Here is an 18,287-nt window from a genome sequence, read left to right as displayed (position 1 = left end):
AACTCTATAGCTTCCTACTAATCTTCACCACATTGTATGTTTTTTCTTTTACTTTTCTTCTGTGCCTGACTTCCCTTGTCAGCCATGATTGCCTCACCCTCCCTAAGTATGCTTCTTCTTCCTCAGGATGAATTTCTGTTGTGCCTCGAGAATTACCCCCAGAAATTCCTGTCATTGCTGCTCCATTGTCTTTTCTGCTACACTCCCATTCCATTCAACTCTGGCCAACTCCAACCTCAAGTCTCTCTAGGTACTTTTCCTCAATTGGAACAATGTTACCTCTGATTCCAGCTTCTCTCTCTCAATCCGCAGGGTGAATTTTATCATATTATGGCCACTGCCCCATTGCGAATAGTAAACCTTAAACTCCCAAATCAAGTCTGCCCCATTATCCAACAGCAAATCCAGAATATGCAGAGGCATAAAGTCATAGAGTTATACAGCAAGGAAAAGACCCTTCAGTCCAACTCATCCATGCCGACCAGAAATCCAACTGATCTAGTTCCCATTTGCCAGCATTTGGCCCTTGTCCTTCTAAGTATTCATGTACCCATCTAGACATCTTTTACATGTTGTAATTGTACCTGCCCATACTACTTCATCTGGCAGCTTGTTCCACACACACACCACTCTCTGCATGAAAAAGTTGCCCCTAAGGTCCTTTTTAAATCTTCCCCTTCTCACCTTAATCCAATGCCCTCTAGTTCTGGACTCCTCCACCCCAGGGAAATTACATTGTCTACTTATCCTATCCATGCCTTTCAGGATTTTATAAATCTCTGTAAGGTCACCCCTCAACCTCTGATGCTCCAGGGAAAAATAGCCTCAGCCTATTCATTCTTTCCCTATAGCTCAACACCTCCCCCTCCCCCATCCCGGCAAAGACCTTATAAATCTTTGCTGAACACTTACAAGTTTAAAAACAACTCCCTATACCTGAGAGACCAGAAATGAATGCAGTATTTTAAAATTGGCTTAACCAATGTCCTAGGAGAAAGTGAGGACTGCAGATGTGGTGATCAGAGCTGAAAAATGTGTTGCTGGAAAAGTGCAGCATCCAAGGAGCAGGAGAATCGACGTTTCGGACATAAGCCCTTCTTCAGGAATAACCAATGGCCTGTACTGCTGCAACATGACATACAACTTGTCTTGCAAATGTTTCGTCCCCTGTCTAGGTGACATCCTCAGTGCTTGGGAGCCTCCTGTGAAGCGCTTCTGTGCTGTTTCCTCCGGCATTTATAGTGGCCTGTCTCTGCCACTTCCCAGAGCAGCAGAGACAGGCCACTATAAATGCCGGGAAGCGGCAGAGACAGGCCACTATAAATGCCGGAGGAAACAGCACAGAAGCGCTTCACAGGAGGCTCCCAAGCACTGAGGATGTCACCTAGACAGGGGACGAAACGTTTGCAAGACAAATTCCCAGCTCGGCGAACAGAACCACAACAACGAGCACCCGAGCTACAAATCTTCTACCAAACTTTGAATGACATACAACGCCTATACTCAATGGACTGACCGATGAAGGCAAGCATTCCAATGCCTTCTCCACTATCCTGTCTACCATTGGCTCCACTTTCAAGGAGCTATGCTCCTGGACCCCCAGGTGTCTTTGTTCAGTCACACTCCCAATGCCCTACCATCGACTGTATAAGTCCTGTCCTGATTTGTCTTACCATACTGCAATAGCTCACATTTATCTAAATTAAACTCCATCTGCTACTCCTTGGCCTATTGTCCCTCCTAATCTGGGTCCTGTCGCACTTTGAGATAACCTTCTTCATTTTCCACTACACCATCAATTTTGGTGTCATCTGCAAACTTAGTAACCATACCTCTGTATTCACATCCAAAATCATTTATATAAATGATGAAAAACAATGGACCCAGCTCTGATCCTTGCAGCACAATGCTAGTCACAGGGCTCCAATTCAAAAAACAACCCTCCACTACTTTCTATCTCCTACCTTCAGGCCAATTCTGTACCCAATTGGCTAGCTTCTCTGTTCCCTACTGGGCTCCATCACAAGGTGCTCTGAAAACGAACACCTTAGAATTCCCTGCTTGGGATTTGCTATCAATTTGATTTTCCCATTCCACCTGCATATTGAAGTCTGTCTCTCTTGCGTGTTTTTTCTATCTCTTGATTTTGATTCTTCCCCACATCCTGATTACTGCCAGGAAGCCTGCATATAACTTCCATCAGGAGGTTTGCCTTTTCTCCTTTGCAGTTCTTCAACTCTACTCACTTTGATTCTATGTTTTCTACTCTATATCACTTCCTGTCTTTTATTTAATTTCGTTTCTTACTAATAAGGCATTCCCATTCTCTTTGAATATCTGCCTATCCTTTTGATAGGGCATGTATCCTTGGATAATTAATTCTCAGTCCTGATACCTTTGCGGCCACATTTCTGTGATACCCACAACATTATACCTGCCAATTTGAATCTGCACTATAAACTCAGTTACCTTGCTTCATAGATTATCTACTTTTCAGTCCGTACCCTCAGTCCTGAGTTGAATATGTCCCTTCTCATCGCTGTCCCTCTAACTGCAGTGCCTGAAGTTAGATTCTGATCCTTTCCATACTCTCTGTCCTCTCACTTGTTCTGGAAACTTTAATAACCTCTGCTGAGCCCTGCCCCACTTTAACTTTTCAAATAATTTTCCATGCAACTGAACCGACCACTATTAAGTTTAAAGTGTTATCCAGAGCCTGAGTTATACAATTCACTAGGACTCTGGTCCCAGCATGATTCAGATGGAGCCCTTTCCATGGGAAACGCTTCTTCCTTCCTCAGTACTGGGGCCAGTTTAAATCTGTTTCTCCCACACCAGTCTTTGAGCTACACATTTATCTCTTTAATCTTGTTGATGCTGTGCCAATTTGCTCATAGCTGACCTTTACAAGTAGTTTGGGGGTAGACTGGCCAAATCAGGGATGGAGGGAAACCTTGTGAGGGCAGTGAGAAACCTTGGTGGAATTTGAGGAATCCTGCTTGACACAATTCTAGACAGAAGGCAAATCCCTAATATAAAATTCAGCTTGGGAGAGTGTTGTATTCTCAAAGATGATGACTTTTGGACTGTACCTCAAAGTCTTTCAGGTGGACATAAAGTATAACACGTCATTGTTCCAAAGAAGACAGGAGATTATTTTGTGGTGTCCAGACCACTATTTGTCCTTCAACTAATCTGGAAAGCTTCTCTACCTCCTTATTTTTGAAAGCTTATTGTTTGATGTTGTCTGTTGTTGACCTTTCAACAATGATGACACTTCAATACTACCATAATTGGCAGAGAGCAATTCAAGATATCTTAACGAGATACAAGTCTTTTTGTTCCTTTTTTAACATGATAGCTGACAGTTAAGAGAAAGAGTATATTTCCAAATGGTTCACATTCAGAAGTAAACCAAAAGGAAAATTCCAAAGTAGATGACAATGTAGTGGAACAGAAAGAAAAAAAAATCAATTTTGATGAAATTGTTAGACTGATCAATAAAATAATTTTCCTTTTTAATAATAAATACATTTCCAGTATTGTATTGGAGATGAGATTGCAGAATATAAAGTGTGACCTTTTCGCAAGGTACTGAGGAACTATAACGTACAGCTGAAACAATTCTCTTTATTTACTGCTCAGCAGCAGTAATTACATTTTCACAGCTCACTAAGCTGAAAAGAGCAGCATCTGCTAACAGTGTCAGGCAACAACTCAGACTGTAGAAAGACCAACATGCCAAATGGAACTTAAATATCAAATCATCGCCTGTGATTCGACATCCTCACCTTCATGGATTTGTTTATGATTTCCTGCTTCCTCAGGGAAAGGCCATTAATGTAAAACTGTTAAAGATAATTCTTTTTTTGTTCTGCTCTCTGAATATACAGGAAATATTCAGAAAATGCAAACATACATAAGATAATGGATTTCTGTAAATGTTAAGGATAACCGCTTGAAGAGAATTTGCCAAATATTCTCACATTGTTCCAACCTTTTCAGCTCAATCTCAAAAAAAAAGCATTATTATCACCACTCTCAAATGTACAGCCTCTTTCACTGAGATGTCTTTGTTGTTTTTTTTCTTTTGCAGCCTATGCACTGAGCAACCTTACTTAGTGGCTTCAACCTCCATCTCAGCTCATCATATTGTTGCTCCTGTCTCTACTCTCTTGTTTGCCTGAAATATCTCCCTGCCTGTACAATCTTCAATCCATTCATGAATATCCCCTTGTCCTGATCATCTCATATGGATTTGGTCTTTCTATTTTAATTACAGAATCAGCATTTCTGATCATTTCCTTTTCTGAGTGCCACCACTCTTTTTGTACCTGCTCCCAGAAATAAAAGAAACATTGTCTCCAATTTCCTTGGAACCGTGATTTCAAAATTTCAACCGTCTGGTCTTTGACCGTTTACCCATCACAATTTTTCTGCAACTACAGACTTGTTCAACTACATCCTCACCAATGTTCTCATCTCCAAAATACTGTATTCATTCACCCTGGCTCTTTCCTCTGTATGTCCCCCCTCTTCACTGCATTAAATAAAAGTGTGCAGAATTGAAAGGATATATTGGACAACTGGTTTAATCATCCAGCACCAAACCTGGTTGGACTTCATGAAACCCCATTGGATATGCTTTTATCTGCTAAAACTGCTCACGATAAGTGAATACTCCTAGATGCAAAGATAATCTATTACTTCCATTCTTCACTGTAAACTTCTCTCCCCCACCATAGCTTCCAAAACTACATCTTTGTCATACTAACTGAAACTAAGATGATTAGATTATCTGTTTCTACCTTGTCCTTTTCCTAATTGGGGGTGGCATGGTGGCTCAGTGGTTTGCAATACAACCTCACAGTGCCAGGGAGCTGGGTTCAATTCCAGCCTTGGGTGACTGCACATTGGAGTTTGCACATTCTGCCCCATGTGTATGTGGGTTTTCTCCAACCTTTCAAAGATGTGCAGGTTAGGTGAATTGGCCATTGTGACTTGCCATAGTGTTCAGGAATGTGTAGATCAGGTGCATTAGTCAGGGGTTAATATAGGATAGGGGATTGGGTCTGGGTAGATTACTCTTTGGAGGTCGGTGTGGACTTGTTGGGCTTAAGGGCCTGTTTCCATATTATAGAGGTTCAATGATTCTATGAGACTTCTTGTGTTCCTAATTAATTTTTCCCTAGAACTCCCCATCCCTCCCATTGCCACAGTCTCACTAAAGCCAGCTTTCTGTCGGTTCTCTTCCATCTCCCCTCAGGTCTTTCCAAGTTCAACTCATCATGAAACCAAACCTTCTGCCCCCTCGGTATATGAACATTTGGCCAAACATTTTTCCTTTCTACTTCCCATGTAAACCAAAACTCTTAAGAGTTTACTATCTTCACGTGATGTTCCTCTCTCCTCCAGGCATGGATTCTTTATTCTTCTCAAAAAAACAACCCTCAGTATTCCCCCACTCCAACTTCCCCAGAAAACCTACTCCTCCATTACCCCCTGCTCTTTTTTGACTCGACTATATTCTATCTCCAACACCGCTCTATGGTCTCAGAGTCAAAAAGAAGGCCATTTAACCCATTGAGTCTGCACCAATGAAAAACAGCCACCTAACTATTCTGATCTCATTTTCAGGAATTAGTCCATAACCTTGTATGCTTTGACATCACAAGTGTATATTATATTAAATACTTCCTAAACATTACAAGTGTTTTTGCTCTACAATCCTTAAGGCTGGTCATCCAGCTGGAGAAAACAGCTCCCATCTAGACTGGAGCAAGAAAAGATGAGAGAGAAGAGTGCATGAAAGAGCATTAAAAATATATTTAATTTTCTTTGAACATTCCTCTTTATCAGAAAACTGAAATGGCTGGCAGTCAGACATAATCAAATTGGATAGCATGTCTTTTTGCTTTCCAGTTAGTGTAGGAGGGCAATGCAACACAAGGATGGGTATGTTCATTCACTAATGGCTAGGCCTGTGGATGGGGGGCACAGTTGGCAATCTTGCATCTCAGAGTTCTTACACTGTTCTGAAATAATGTGCGGCGTGAATCTCCTCTTTGTTCGACAAAGTTGCACATGTGCTATGATGAATTTGTTGAAGTTTTGAGTAACAAAGCTGGTAGTTTTCACACACATATTTATATATTTCATATATGTCACTTCTCAATGCAATTAAAAATGGCAGGATGAGAATAGAACAGTAAACAAAATTTCAACTTTGCACTTCTATTGGAGAGGGGCAATTAGAACATTACAATTTTGTCAAGACTTAGAAGATGTTGCTTGTGTACTGTGACCTTACATGATTTTGATTAATTTGGTTTGTAGGTTTCTGATGGTGTTCTCAAAGCATTCATATGTGCAGATTCCCTTGAGGCTAGACAAAACTCGCTGCTTAGAGATTTCAGCAACATCTAACAGGAAGGGTGATATTTTAATGTGGTGCAACCTTGACTGACCATTTTTCATCTCATGACTTTCTAATGAGGTTATCCAAGCTTAGAATCAGCATCTCTGACCTATAATGTAAAAGGTATCCGATTGTGGAAACTTAATTTCTGACTCTGTCCAGACACACAAACTTCCCACTGCCCCTGTGAAACTAGCAAACTGTCTTTCTGACTAACAGAAGGAGGCAAACCGTGAAACGTGTCAGCTTGATTGCTTTCAAGATGTGTAAGAAATCAGTCAAGTCAATTATCTTCCTATACTAAGGCATTGTCGTGAATATAACCAACTATTTCCAAGATGGAACACTTACTATTTTAAAATGCATTCGGCACTGTATTTATTAAAAATATGTTTCGTAAAAATATTCACATGTTCTAAGGGGGGGTAACAGAAAATAAGAAGGCACCGCATTGTTTATTTCTATGACTCATAGCATCAAGGTGAAGAATACAACATAACATTTATGTGCCTCTTCCTTCCAACTACCTTAGTACCAGTTCCTCTCCAAAATTCCTGATTATCTATTTCTCCTGATTGTTTCTTCCTCCTGAACTTGAATCGTTTTGGATGAACCATTTCAATGCCTTCCCTCTTGTATGCTGCTCCTTTTCCCTCTTATTTATTCTGTTCCAATGTCTGACCATCAAATGTGCAAATTTACTGCCAGGATTCTACAAACGATCTCAAAATGAATTATTTTTTTCAAATAACAATGAAGCCTGCTGCATGCAACTCAGAATGGCACAAAGTAAGGCTGTGCTAATCATATATCTTGCTTCATCAATGTTCAAAACTGTTAGTTCAAAAGCATAGTGATGAAGCAGCACATTGATACATGCCATTTATGCTGTGACTTATGATGCTGGAATATCAGAATGATGCCTTATGCTCATAATTTGCTTGGCTAAATTGCAGTCATAGTCATCCTGCTGTCTGGTCATATAGTGCAGTTGGTACATGACAAATGGCTACAAGTGCTATCCTGTACTACATTGATGTTCCCACTTGTGCTCGAAATATTGACCTTAAATTCCCAGAGACGTTTAAGCTGATGAAATCAAGTCATCACAAAAACAAATAGGTGGTCCATATAAATTATATAAGTACAAAAGCAGAACATATTTTAATCTCAGCTCACGTGAAGTTCTATTTTCTCTCTCATCAATGTTCCCCACACTTGCCAGTTTTGGACTGTTAAAGGTTAAGCATTAGCAAGCCTAGAACACAATAACAAGGTGCAAACCAGCTGACACAAAGAACCTTATTCCAATAATTTCCAAAAAGGAAAGCAACTCAAGTCAGGCAGACACTTGGCTGTTTTGACAAAAGTTTGAAACAATTAGCGAGGCTGTCCAAATTACAAACACTGAAAAGTTCACTTTGCAAAGTTTGTATAAAAGGATTGAAGTATCTGTCCATTCCCAATTTATGTCTCTTCATATACATAATGTGGGACAAAAATGGACAGCTAACACTCTATATAGGCCCAAAGTGGTCTGGACTACATTACATTTCAACTATAAACTTGATGAGGACCTTTAACGGACACAACATTATGTTTTACAAGTGATTGAGAGACTCAAAGAAATGATAGAGATGACTGGAGAATTAAGCTGCCAGTTGGCTTATCCAACTAGGCTTTCCAAAGGCAGGGTGGCCTTGAGGAGGTGTTCATTGAGTGTATCTGTGATAGTTCTCTCGAACAGTATGTAATGGAACCAACAAGGGAGCAAGCTAACCTAGATCTGGTCCCTTGTAATGAGAAAGGAAAAAATAATAACCTTGGAAGAAGTGATCACAATATATTTGACTTTAAAATACAGCTGGATAGTGTGAAGATAAAATACAATGCCAGGGCACTATGCTTGAAAAAGGGGGACTATGCTAGAATGAGGGAGGACCTGGCTAAAGTACACTGGAAACAGAGACTTTATGGTGTGACAGTTGATCAGCAGTGGAGGACCTTGAAAGAAATTTTTCAAAGTACTCAGCAAAGGTATACTCTGGTGAGAAGAAAGGACTGTCAGAAGAGGGGTAATCTGTCATTGGTGTCTAAGGAAATAAGGCAGGCTATCAAAGTGAAAGAGAAGACATATCAAGTGGTCAAAAACAGCAGAAATCGAGAAGATTGGGAAAACTTTAAAGGTCAACAGAAAGCCACAAAAAGAGCTCTAAAGAAAAGTAAGATAGAGTTTGAGAAAAAAATACTAGCACAAAAATATAAAGACAGATCGCTTTAGCTTTAAAACGAAGAAGGGTGACTAAAGTAAATGTTGGCCCCTTAGAGGATGAGAAGGGCCAGTTAGTTATGGGATATGATGAAATGGCTGAGGCATTGAACAGGAATTTTGCATCGGTCTTCACAGTGGAGGATGTCAGTAAGTGACAAAGAAATGGTGGTAGGTGAGGACCTGGAAACAATCATTATTACGGAAAAGTTAGTGTTGGGTAAGCTAATGGAGCTAAGGCTAGATAAGTTTCCTGGCCAGAATGGAATGTATCCCAGGGTACTAGAAGAGATGGCAGGAAAAATAGCAGGTGGACTGGTGGTAATTTTCTAAAATTCACTGGACTCTGGGGCTGTCCCAGCAGATTGGAAAATAGCAAATGTGACACTACTATTTAAAAAGGAAGAAGACAAAGATGGGGAATTATAGACCAGTGAACTTAACCTCTGTAGTGGGGAAGATGCTTCAGTTTATTATCAAGGAAGAAATAACAGGGCATTTCGAAAGAAATTGTCCCATTGTGCAGACGCAGCATGACTTAATGAAGGGCAGGTCATGCTTCACAAACCTTTTGGAATTCTATGAAGACATTTCAAGCAAGGTGGACAATAGGGACCCAGTGGATGTAGTGTACGTAGATTTCCAAATGGTCTTTGACAAGGTTCCACACATGAGGCTGCCATATAATTAAGGGTGCATGGTGTTAGGATAGTGTGTTAGGGTGGACAGAGGATTGGTTGACTGACAGGAAGCAAAGAGTGGGGATAAATGAGAGCTATTCTGACTGGCAATCAGTAACTAGTGATGTTCCTCAGGGATCACTGCTGGGACCACAATTATTTACAATTTATATTGAAGATTTAATTTAGAGTTGGGGACCACCTGTACAGTCTCAAAATTTGCCAATGATACTAAGATGATTAGCAGAGCAAATTGTGCAGAGGTCTGTGAAACTTTGCAGAGGAACATAGATACATTGAGTGAGTAGGCAAAGGTCTGGCAGATGGAATACAATGTTCGTCAATGTGAAGTCATACATTTTGATAGAAGTAATAGCAAAATAGATTATTACTTGAATGGTAAAACGTTGAAGTATGCTGATTTTGCAGAGGGACCTGGGTGTCCTTGTGCATGAATCACAGAAGGTTGGTCTGCAGGAATAACAAGTACTTAGGAAGACAAATGGAATTTTGTCCTTCTTTGCGAAAGGGGTTGAGTTTCAAAGCAGAGAGGTAATGTTACAGCTGTACAAGGTGCTGGTGAGGCCACACCTGGAGTACTGTGTGCAGATTTGGTCTCTGTGTTTAAGAAAGGATGTACTGGCACTGGAGGGGGTGCAGAGGAGGTTCACTAGGTTGATTCCGGAGTTTAGTGGGTTGGTGTATGAGGAGAGGCTGAGTAGATTGGGATTATATTCATTAGAATTCAGAAGAGTGAGGAGTGATCTTATGGAAAAATATTAAACTCTGAAGTGAATCGATAAAATATAAATAGATAGGATGCTTCTGTTGATAGGTGAGACTTGGACGAGAGGGCATGGCCTCAAGATGAAAGGAAGCAGGTTTAGAACTGAACTGAGAAGGAACTTCTTCACCAAGACGGTTGTGAATCTATGGAATTCTGTGCCAAGGGAAGTAGTTAATGTTACTTCAGTAATCACTTTTACAGCTAAGGTAGATACTATTTTGAAAAAATTAAGGAATTAAGGGATAAGGTGAGAATGCGGGTAAGTGGAGCTGAGTTCACAAAAAGACTGGCCATTATCTTATTGAGTGGCGAAGCTGGCTCGAAGTGCCGGATGTCCTGCTCTTGCTTCTAGTTCTTATGTTCTTATGTTCTAAGGCACCCATTGCAAATATACTGCACTAAAGTGTCAGCTTAGCAGATACACTCAAATGCCAATGATTATGATGAGTCCACAAAGTTCAGGTCCTGTGTGATCTGAGATTTGTGGCTGACAAATAGCGTTGAAAGGTATAAAATAATGTGAAATTTGATATGCATTGAATTAAAGGGTTGGAATTTGATTGTGGTGGAACTGAGGAGATGAGTGAAGAGAATGTTAACGAGTTAAGGTATTAAATAGTTATAGCATTGATTAAAATCTCTGGTATAATGTTTTCAAATCCATTAATGTCCTGAAGTGAGAAAGCAGATGAGGTCATACAGGTTAGGTCTCTCTTAAACACAATTTCATCAAAGTCTAAAGTTGAGGTACTTTTTCTTCAAACTATTTGTCACCTCTGCACTGTTTCCTTCTCCAAATTCTTAATTATACTTTTGGATCCCTTACATTAAATACTTTTGGAAGTTAGTATTATCCAAATGACACAACTTCCACTCACTAGTCTACTCAATGCACTGCATTCTCCAGTTTTCAAACCCTGCATGAAAGCACCAATATCTGTTACAGTCCAGAAGGAAGCCATTTTGGCTCATTGTGCCTGCACTGGCTCTGTCAATTCCTGCCTTTGCCCCATATCCCAGCAAACCATTTATTCTAAAAACAATCATCTCATATCAGCCTTGAATATTAAAATAATGTGGAATGTATCTTCACAGTGGGATGTTACAGAGGTGCAAATTGAATGAAGAATCACTACTTACTGTCATTAATCCAATTAACTTTATAACCAAGCTGATGCTGGGCAATTTCTATAAATAACTTTGTATGTTACTTTGTCAAATGCTTTTCAGAACCCATAGAGACGATATCCATCATATTCCCCTCAAATTGCTCAACCTTTCATCAAAATGTTCAAATGGATGAATTGAATACAAACTGTTTTACAAGCCTTGCTGGCTCTCCCTAATTAACTCAAACCTCTCCAAGTGCCTGTAAGTTTTTCTTCCCTGATTATTCTTGCTGAAACCTTATCTCTCACTGCCATTTAACTGGCTACTCTATAGTTACTACACTTTGTGAATTAAACCAGAGGTAGGTGACCCCGCTCAGTAGCAAATAATTTAATTTCTCTATTGATGCAGGATCAACACAATTTTTGAACTGGTAGAAAATGGATTATTTAATAAACTAAAGGCCATTACTCTGATTAAAATTTCTGTGGAAAAAAAACTTTCTGTGCACTGAAAAATGATATGGAATAAATCTCAAAGCTCTGGTTGACAAATTAAAATAACCAAATGGTATACATCTGAGGGACCTGAGGGAAAGGAAGAGAAATGATTAGCTTGTGTGAGCATCAGCTTTTCACAATGCTTGTGTATATTCCAACATGAGGGATCGTGTGGTACAGTGATAGTGTCCCTATCTTTGAGCCAACATGTTTGAGTTCAGGTTCCACCTTCCCCAAAAGGTGTGCAATAACATCTCTGAAATATCAATGTGCTTCAAAGTTCTTCAGAGACAAGGTTGAAGTGTTGTCACAGCTTAATGTTGGGAAATATGCCAACTAATGTGTACAAAGCAAGATACCCGCATATGGAACAGAGCAAAATAAGTATTTTTTTACAGTGCTATTAATTGGGAGTCTAATATAGGCCAGACAACTCCTTTAATCTAGTTTTCATTTACACTCACTTGAGGGAGGAAATAAGGTACTAACTTAAAATCTTGCCTGAACATGGAAGTTGGAGATGTAATAGTCAAGCTTTCATTTTAATTTGGTATAAGTCCATGGCAAAAAAAAAGCACAGGATTGGATTGTGTCAAATATTATAATTTTGTTCAAGATAGGAGTTTGGATAATCCAAACAATTATTGACAAATTAGTCTCACTTGAGCTTAGATCACCAGTAGTACGAACAAGATAGGCCATTGGGTCCATCTAACCTGTTCTGGTATTCAGAAAGATTATGATTGATCCAATTGTGGCCTTAATTCCACTTTTCAGAATGTACTCAAAATCATTTGTTTATCAAAATTCTGTCTAACTCAGCCATGAATATATACAACTACCACTGCTCTTCAGGGAACAAAGTTTCAAAGATTAATAACCCTCAAAAAAGAAATTATTCTACATCGCCATCTTAAATGGGAGACCACTTACTTTTAAACTGTGTCTCCAAGTTTCGTATTTTCTATGAGAGGTAATATGCTCCCAGCATGTAACCTGCAAAGCCTTTTCAATCATCTTGTTTCAACAAGATGACCTCTTATTCTTCTGCACTCCATTCAACATCAGCCCAACCTGCACAACATTTTGTTTTATAATACCTTATCCTTCCCGTCATCTCTGGAATCACTCAAATTAACTCACTTTGAGCTACTCCCAATGCAAGTATCTCCTTCCTGTATGTAGACCAAAACAGGATGCAATACTTCAGCTGCCGGTTCACACTGTCCTATCAGATTGTACTAAGACTTCCTTGTTTTGATTCTCCATCCCCCTGACAACAAAAGCCAAAATTCTATTTGCTTTCTTAATTACTTGTTGTCCCTGCATGTTAACTTTCTGATTCATGTCCCTTAAGATATTGGATAGAGTGGTTAAAAAGGCATATGGGAAACTTGCCTTTGTCAACCAAGGCACAGAAGTTAAGAATGGGAAGGTTATGCTGAAATTGTGTAAAATGCTGGTTCGGTTATAGTGAGAGTGTTATGTGTAGTTCTGGAATCTACATCATAGGAAAAATGTGATTGCACTGGAGAGGGTGCAGAAGAGATTTTCCAGGATGTTGCCTGGGCTGGAGAGTTTCAGTTCTGAAGAGAGATTGGACAGGTTCCTTCGAGATGAGAATACTGAGAAGCAGGCATGATTGAGATGTATAAAATTATGAGAGGAACAGATGGAATGGAAACAAAGAAACTATTTCCTCCGGATGGAGGGATAAATGTCCAGGAGACAGATTTAAATAAGGGAAAGAAAGTTCAGAAGAGATGTGAGGTTTTTATTTTTCATTTAGAGGGTAGTGGGATTTTGGAATTCACTGCCTGTATGGGTGGTAGAAGCAGAAACCGTTACAGGTTTTTAAGTGTATTTACATGTGCATGTGTGATGCCATGGCATACAGGACCAAATGCTGGAAAATGGGATTAGAAAATTAAGTGTTTGGTTTTGACGGGCATGGTGCAATTGGTCAATGACCTTTTTCTGTGCTGGAGACCTCTATGACTCTATAATACACATTCTCCATTGTACCGCAGTCTCACTTCAGTTAAATTGTGCACTGCTCTTCTTTTCTTGCCAAAGTGGATAACCTCCACCTTTCCACGTAATGATCTTTGCAAAATATTTGCCCACTCAAGGTACATATTCATTTGCAGAATCTTTGCAGCATCATTTGCAGCATCATTTTCAGATCAGCTATCCTATCTTTGTATCATTAGCAAATTTGGCTACAAAGACAGCTATCCTTTAATCCAATTAAGAGATCATGAATAGTTGAGGTACCAGCACTGAACCCTGGTACTTCTATCAGTTAGCCAATCGTCTAACCATTCTGATGTATCACCCCTAAAAACCTGAGCTATGATATTCCACAACTAAATTTGATATATCTCCTTACCTTTTAGAAATACAAATGAGCTACATCTATTGGCTCACCTTTGTCCATCCTCTTTGTAACAGAAAGAACTCTTATAAATTTATCGAATACAGCTTTCCTTTCACAAAACCGTGTTGACTCAGCCTGGTTGTAATGTGATTCTATAAAATTCCTGTCACTTCCTACCTAATTATAGATTCTAGCATTTTTCTGAACACAGACATTAGACTGACAGAATTACAGTTTTCTATTTGTGTTCTCTCTCCTTTCCTGAGTGGTGATCTTACATTTGGGGTTTTACAATCTGCTGGGAGTTTTCTAGAATCTAATGAATTTTGGAAGGTTATACTTGACTATTGCTGCATCAAATTCCTTTAAGATTATAGGACACAAGTCAGCAGGTCTGGAGAGTTTGTCATGCTTTTGTTACATTAGTTTTCTGAGTACTTTTTCTCTAGTGATCATGATAGCAGTTGGACAACAAGTAAGGACCGGTTTTCCACATTGACATACGCGTGGAAACCTTGCCAAATTCAAATGCAAAGTTGAAAATTGCCAGTCCATGGTGTGTGTTTTTCATGTCCATTAAATTACTGCATGGAAAAGCATGGGCAATTTACCAGCCACATAATGTCTAGCTTGCGTGTTGGGTATTTTTAGATTTCTGCTGAAAGCAAAACAGAACATCTGTTCTCCTGAATCTACAATATGCAATGGAGAAATCATGTTTATCAGAAGCCAGATGGCATATCTTTCTGACTGAGAGATTACATTCGAGCAACTTCTTTAGAATTCCAAACAGAAGTGAGAAATGGTTGACATAGGAAATTCAAAGGATACAGCTTTAATGGATTCTCAATAAAACATCTGAGAAGTTGTCAGATAAGAAGATTTACGGAAAGGAAAACAGCAGATCGAATTAAGAGAGAAGCTGTTGTACAAACTGGGTGATGGCTGGAGGGGAGTATATGCATGAATAAGGAGAGAAAAGTGGCCATTGAGCTTCTGTAATTACTACCACAAAAATAGTCTGGAATTAAATTAGACCATATTGAAATTTGTGGTTGACAAATCAATGGGGTCATACCAAAAAGCAATAGGGTTGCTGGATGATTGAAAGAGGATATAGGTAGACCAATAAAGCCATCATTTTGACATAATCACAAAAGGGAAATAGATACTTGCTTGGGATGAGAATTGTCCCGTGATGTAGCAATTGACTAAATGTCAGGACGAATATAAAAACTTGGAAAATAATTGTCAATCACAGCCAATCAGCATGTAGTTTTAGCTTCAGTAGGTAAAAAAAAATTCATAAACTTAGGGAGAAATGCAAGATTCTGTGCTGCAGTATCCCAGGGGGCTATTTGTCAATGTGTCTTAACGTTGGACCAGGTAAGTCTTATTCTTGCACAGAAATCAGCATGAAATAGATTGTTCACAAATGTTTAGAGGAATCCACCTAATTTTTCTGCCCATTAATTATTTAATATTTAAAACCAATCAACCTGCTACTGCAGCCAGCCTTTTCCATTGCAACATATTCTTGACTCATCTCCTTACTCAACACTTTCTTCACCTTTGAAATCTAGCCCATGGTACAATTAGCATTCTGTGCTTGATTTTGTTACAGCTCCAGAACACACACACACACACACACACATACACTCTCTCTCTCTCTCTCCCCCCCACCCCCTCTCTTTGAAATGGTGTCCTTTAGAAAAAGCAACAGCAGAGAAAGGTTTGCCTAAATAGCACAGACAGCACTGCAATTCACTGCTGGACAGGTTCATGACCTCAAACGTGACATTTAGATGATGAACACGGCTTGAAGAGCTGATACTTAGGCACAGGAAACAGGGTTTATTTTAGTACTGAACTTACAAGCACAGTTATCTTGTGCACCATTTAGTCACTGACATAGCAGCTTCTCAAGGCCGGCTGGGGACAGGCATTAAAAATCTTGGGACACTCATCTCAAAAGCAAATAAAACAAGTCACCTAGTGCGTCTAGGTAATTGTTAGGTGGCTCGCAAAAATCAGAAGCCATTTGCAAATATCCATAAAACTTCCTAGATACATTCACATCTGTCCGAAGATCTTCATAATGACATTCCAGATGCAGATTGATTCAAGCAAATAAAAAACATTTTATGATACTTTATCTCCAGTTCAGATTACAGTCATCGTACCTCTTATCTCTCTCACTTACATACAGGAAGCAATAATAATTTTGCCAGGTTTTGCAATGATGCCAGACTACCCAGACCCCTTAGCATCATGGTAGCCCACAAACCCATCAACACACTAGAAACGGCAGCTAATGAACTTGAAAGACCCTATTCAGACAACAAGCAAAACTGATGCCATTTACAAAATATCTTGCAACAACTGTAACAAACACTACATTGGACAAACAGGCAGAAAACTAGCCAGCAGGATACATGAACATCAACTAGCCGCAAAGAGACATGACTCATTCTCACTCGTATCCTTACATATGGATGTGGAAGGACACCACTTTGACTGGGACAACACATCCATCTGAGGACAAGCCAAACAGAGACAGATACGAGAATATCTAGAAGCATGGCATTCCAACCAGAATTCCATCAACAAACACATTGACTTGGATCCCATCTACCACCCCTGAGAAAAAGAACAGGAAATGACATCACCATAGGAAATGGCATCACCACAGGAAATGACATCACCAACCCAAGGAAACCCAAACACATAAAGCAGACTATGCCACCAGTGCTTCATCTGGAGGCTCACTGAAGATGTTACCTAGTATGGTGACGAAACATCTGAAAATGAACCTTCCAGTTCACCGTGCAAACCTACATCCATTCTGCTCACTCTAGGGGCCAGCTCCGAGTCAGTTAGGTCAGTGTCATGTACAAGCACGTGTAAATAAAGTATGACTTGGTCACAGGATACCAGCCTTCATGGAGTTATTTCAATTCTAATTCTGCAAGTACAACAGAAGTCAAGGGTGCCAATTATTCCATGTTTCAGCATTGATCCCTCTTTATTTTCAAGACTCATACCTTTTTGAGGAGCCACCACCATCATCAGGCATCATATTTAGTCAATCAGCACGTTACATTCCAAGTTAATTTGATGGCTTGCAATGAGGTAGCACTTGAAGAGGCAGAGCAATTCATAAAATCATACTGCACAGAAATACACTTGACTTGTTGTTTCAATGCCAAGGTCTTTGGTCAGGAAAGCAAATTAATCCCAGTCTTCAGCCTACACCTCACCACTCCCATCTTTCTAAATAGTCATATTGTTTGTTTTTTCTCCCATGCAAATATTTACTAAATTCATATTCAAAAATTGGTATTAAATCTGCTTCCATTATGCTTTCAGATAGTACATTTCAGTCATCGAAGTATGAGCATTTCTCACCACACCTTACTTTGGGTATTTTGCTAATTGTGTTGGATCTTGTTGTTTTGCCATTGGAAACAATTTCACCTTATTTACACAATCAAATTGTTCATTATTTTAAGCACCTTCATCTGCGGATTGAGAAAAAGTGGAATTCGGGTAGTGGTGGGAAACTCAAAACATATGCCTTCTTGATATGATCCAGTAATAGTTTCTGGACACTCAAAGAATGGTTTGATGATAAAATATTCCTATTGGGAACTGTGAGAACAGTTGGCAACATATGTGGACCTGACACAAGAGGCAAACTGATCATTCTTAATGACCAAGGTTCTTCATTGCAGAGGTAATGGTACTTTGTACACTACACCACTTTTCAAACCTGTTTTAATTGCTGTTGCTAGCTTTTTGCCAGTTATTCCCACCTGCATCACATGCTCAGATCCCAGTCCATTACTTCGTATTTTATGTTAACAGGAATCCTGGCCAAAAGACATAAACAAGCGCCTGAACTAAGCAGAAGATATGACAACAAAAATGACAGAACTATCTATCATTCTCAAGCTCAGACTTGGAAATAATTTGTTCTATGGGAACACATGCAAGAATACAACAGGATTACTGAGTAATGATGGTCTTTAGCAGGAGTGTTCTGAGGATTTTAATAATGTGCAACACATCTCTTGTGTTCAGCAATTTAGCTGTGAACTATGCTAATGGTTGTGAGGGGCCAGTATTCACCTTTGCCATCTG

The 18,287-nt window shown here is 39.5% G+C and overlaps 1 protein-coding gene across 1 annotated transcript in view; it reads right to left on the bottom strand.

Annotated features, from left to right (window-relative positions):
• opcml (opioid binding protein/cell adhesion molecule-like) overlaps nt 1-18,287 on the bottom strand; it is a 2,217,520-nt gene that overhangs the window by 1,685,434 nt on the left and 513,799 nt on the right. The window lies entirely within an intron of this gene.

The sequence above is a fragment of the Chiloscyllium punctatum genome, chromosome 23 (assembly GCF_047496795.1).
Source record: "Chiloscyllium punctatum isolate Juve2018m chromosome 23, sChiPun1.3, whole genome shotgun sequence".
NCBI lineage: Eukaryota > Metazoa > Chordata > Chondrichthyes > Orectolobiformes > Hemiscylliidae > Chiloscyllium > Chiloscyllium punctatum.
Note: the sequence above shows the minus strand (reverse complement) of the source record. Positions and strands in the feature narration are given on the sequence as shown.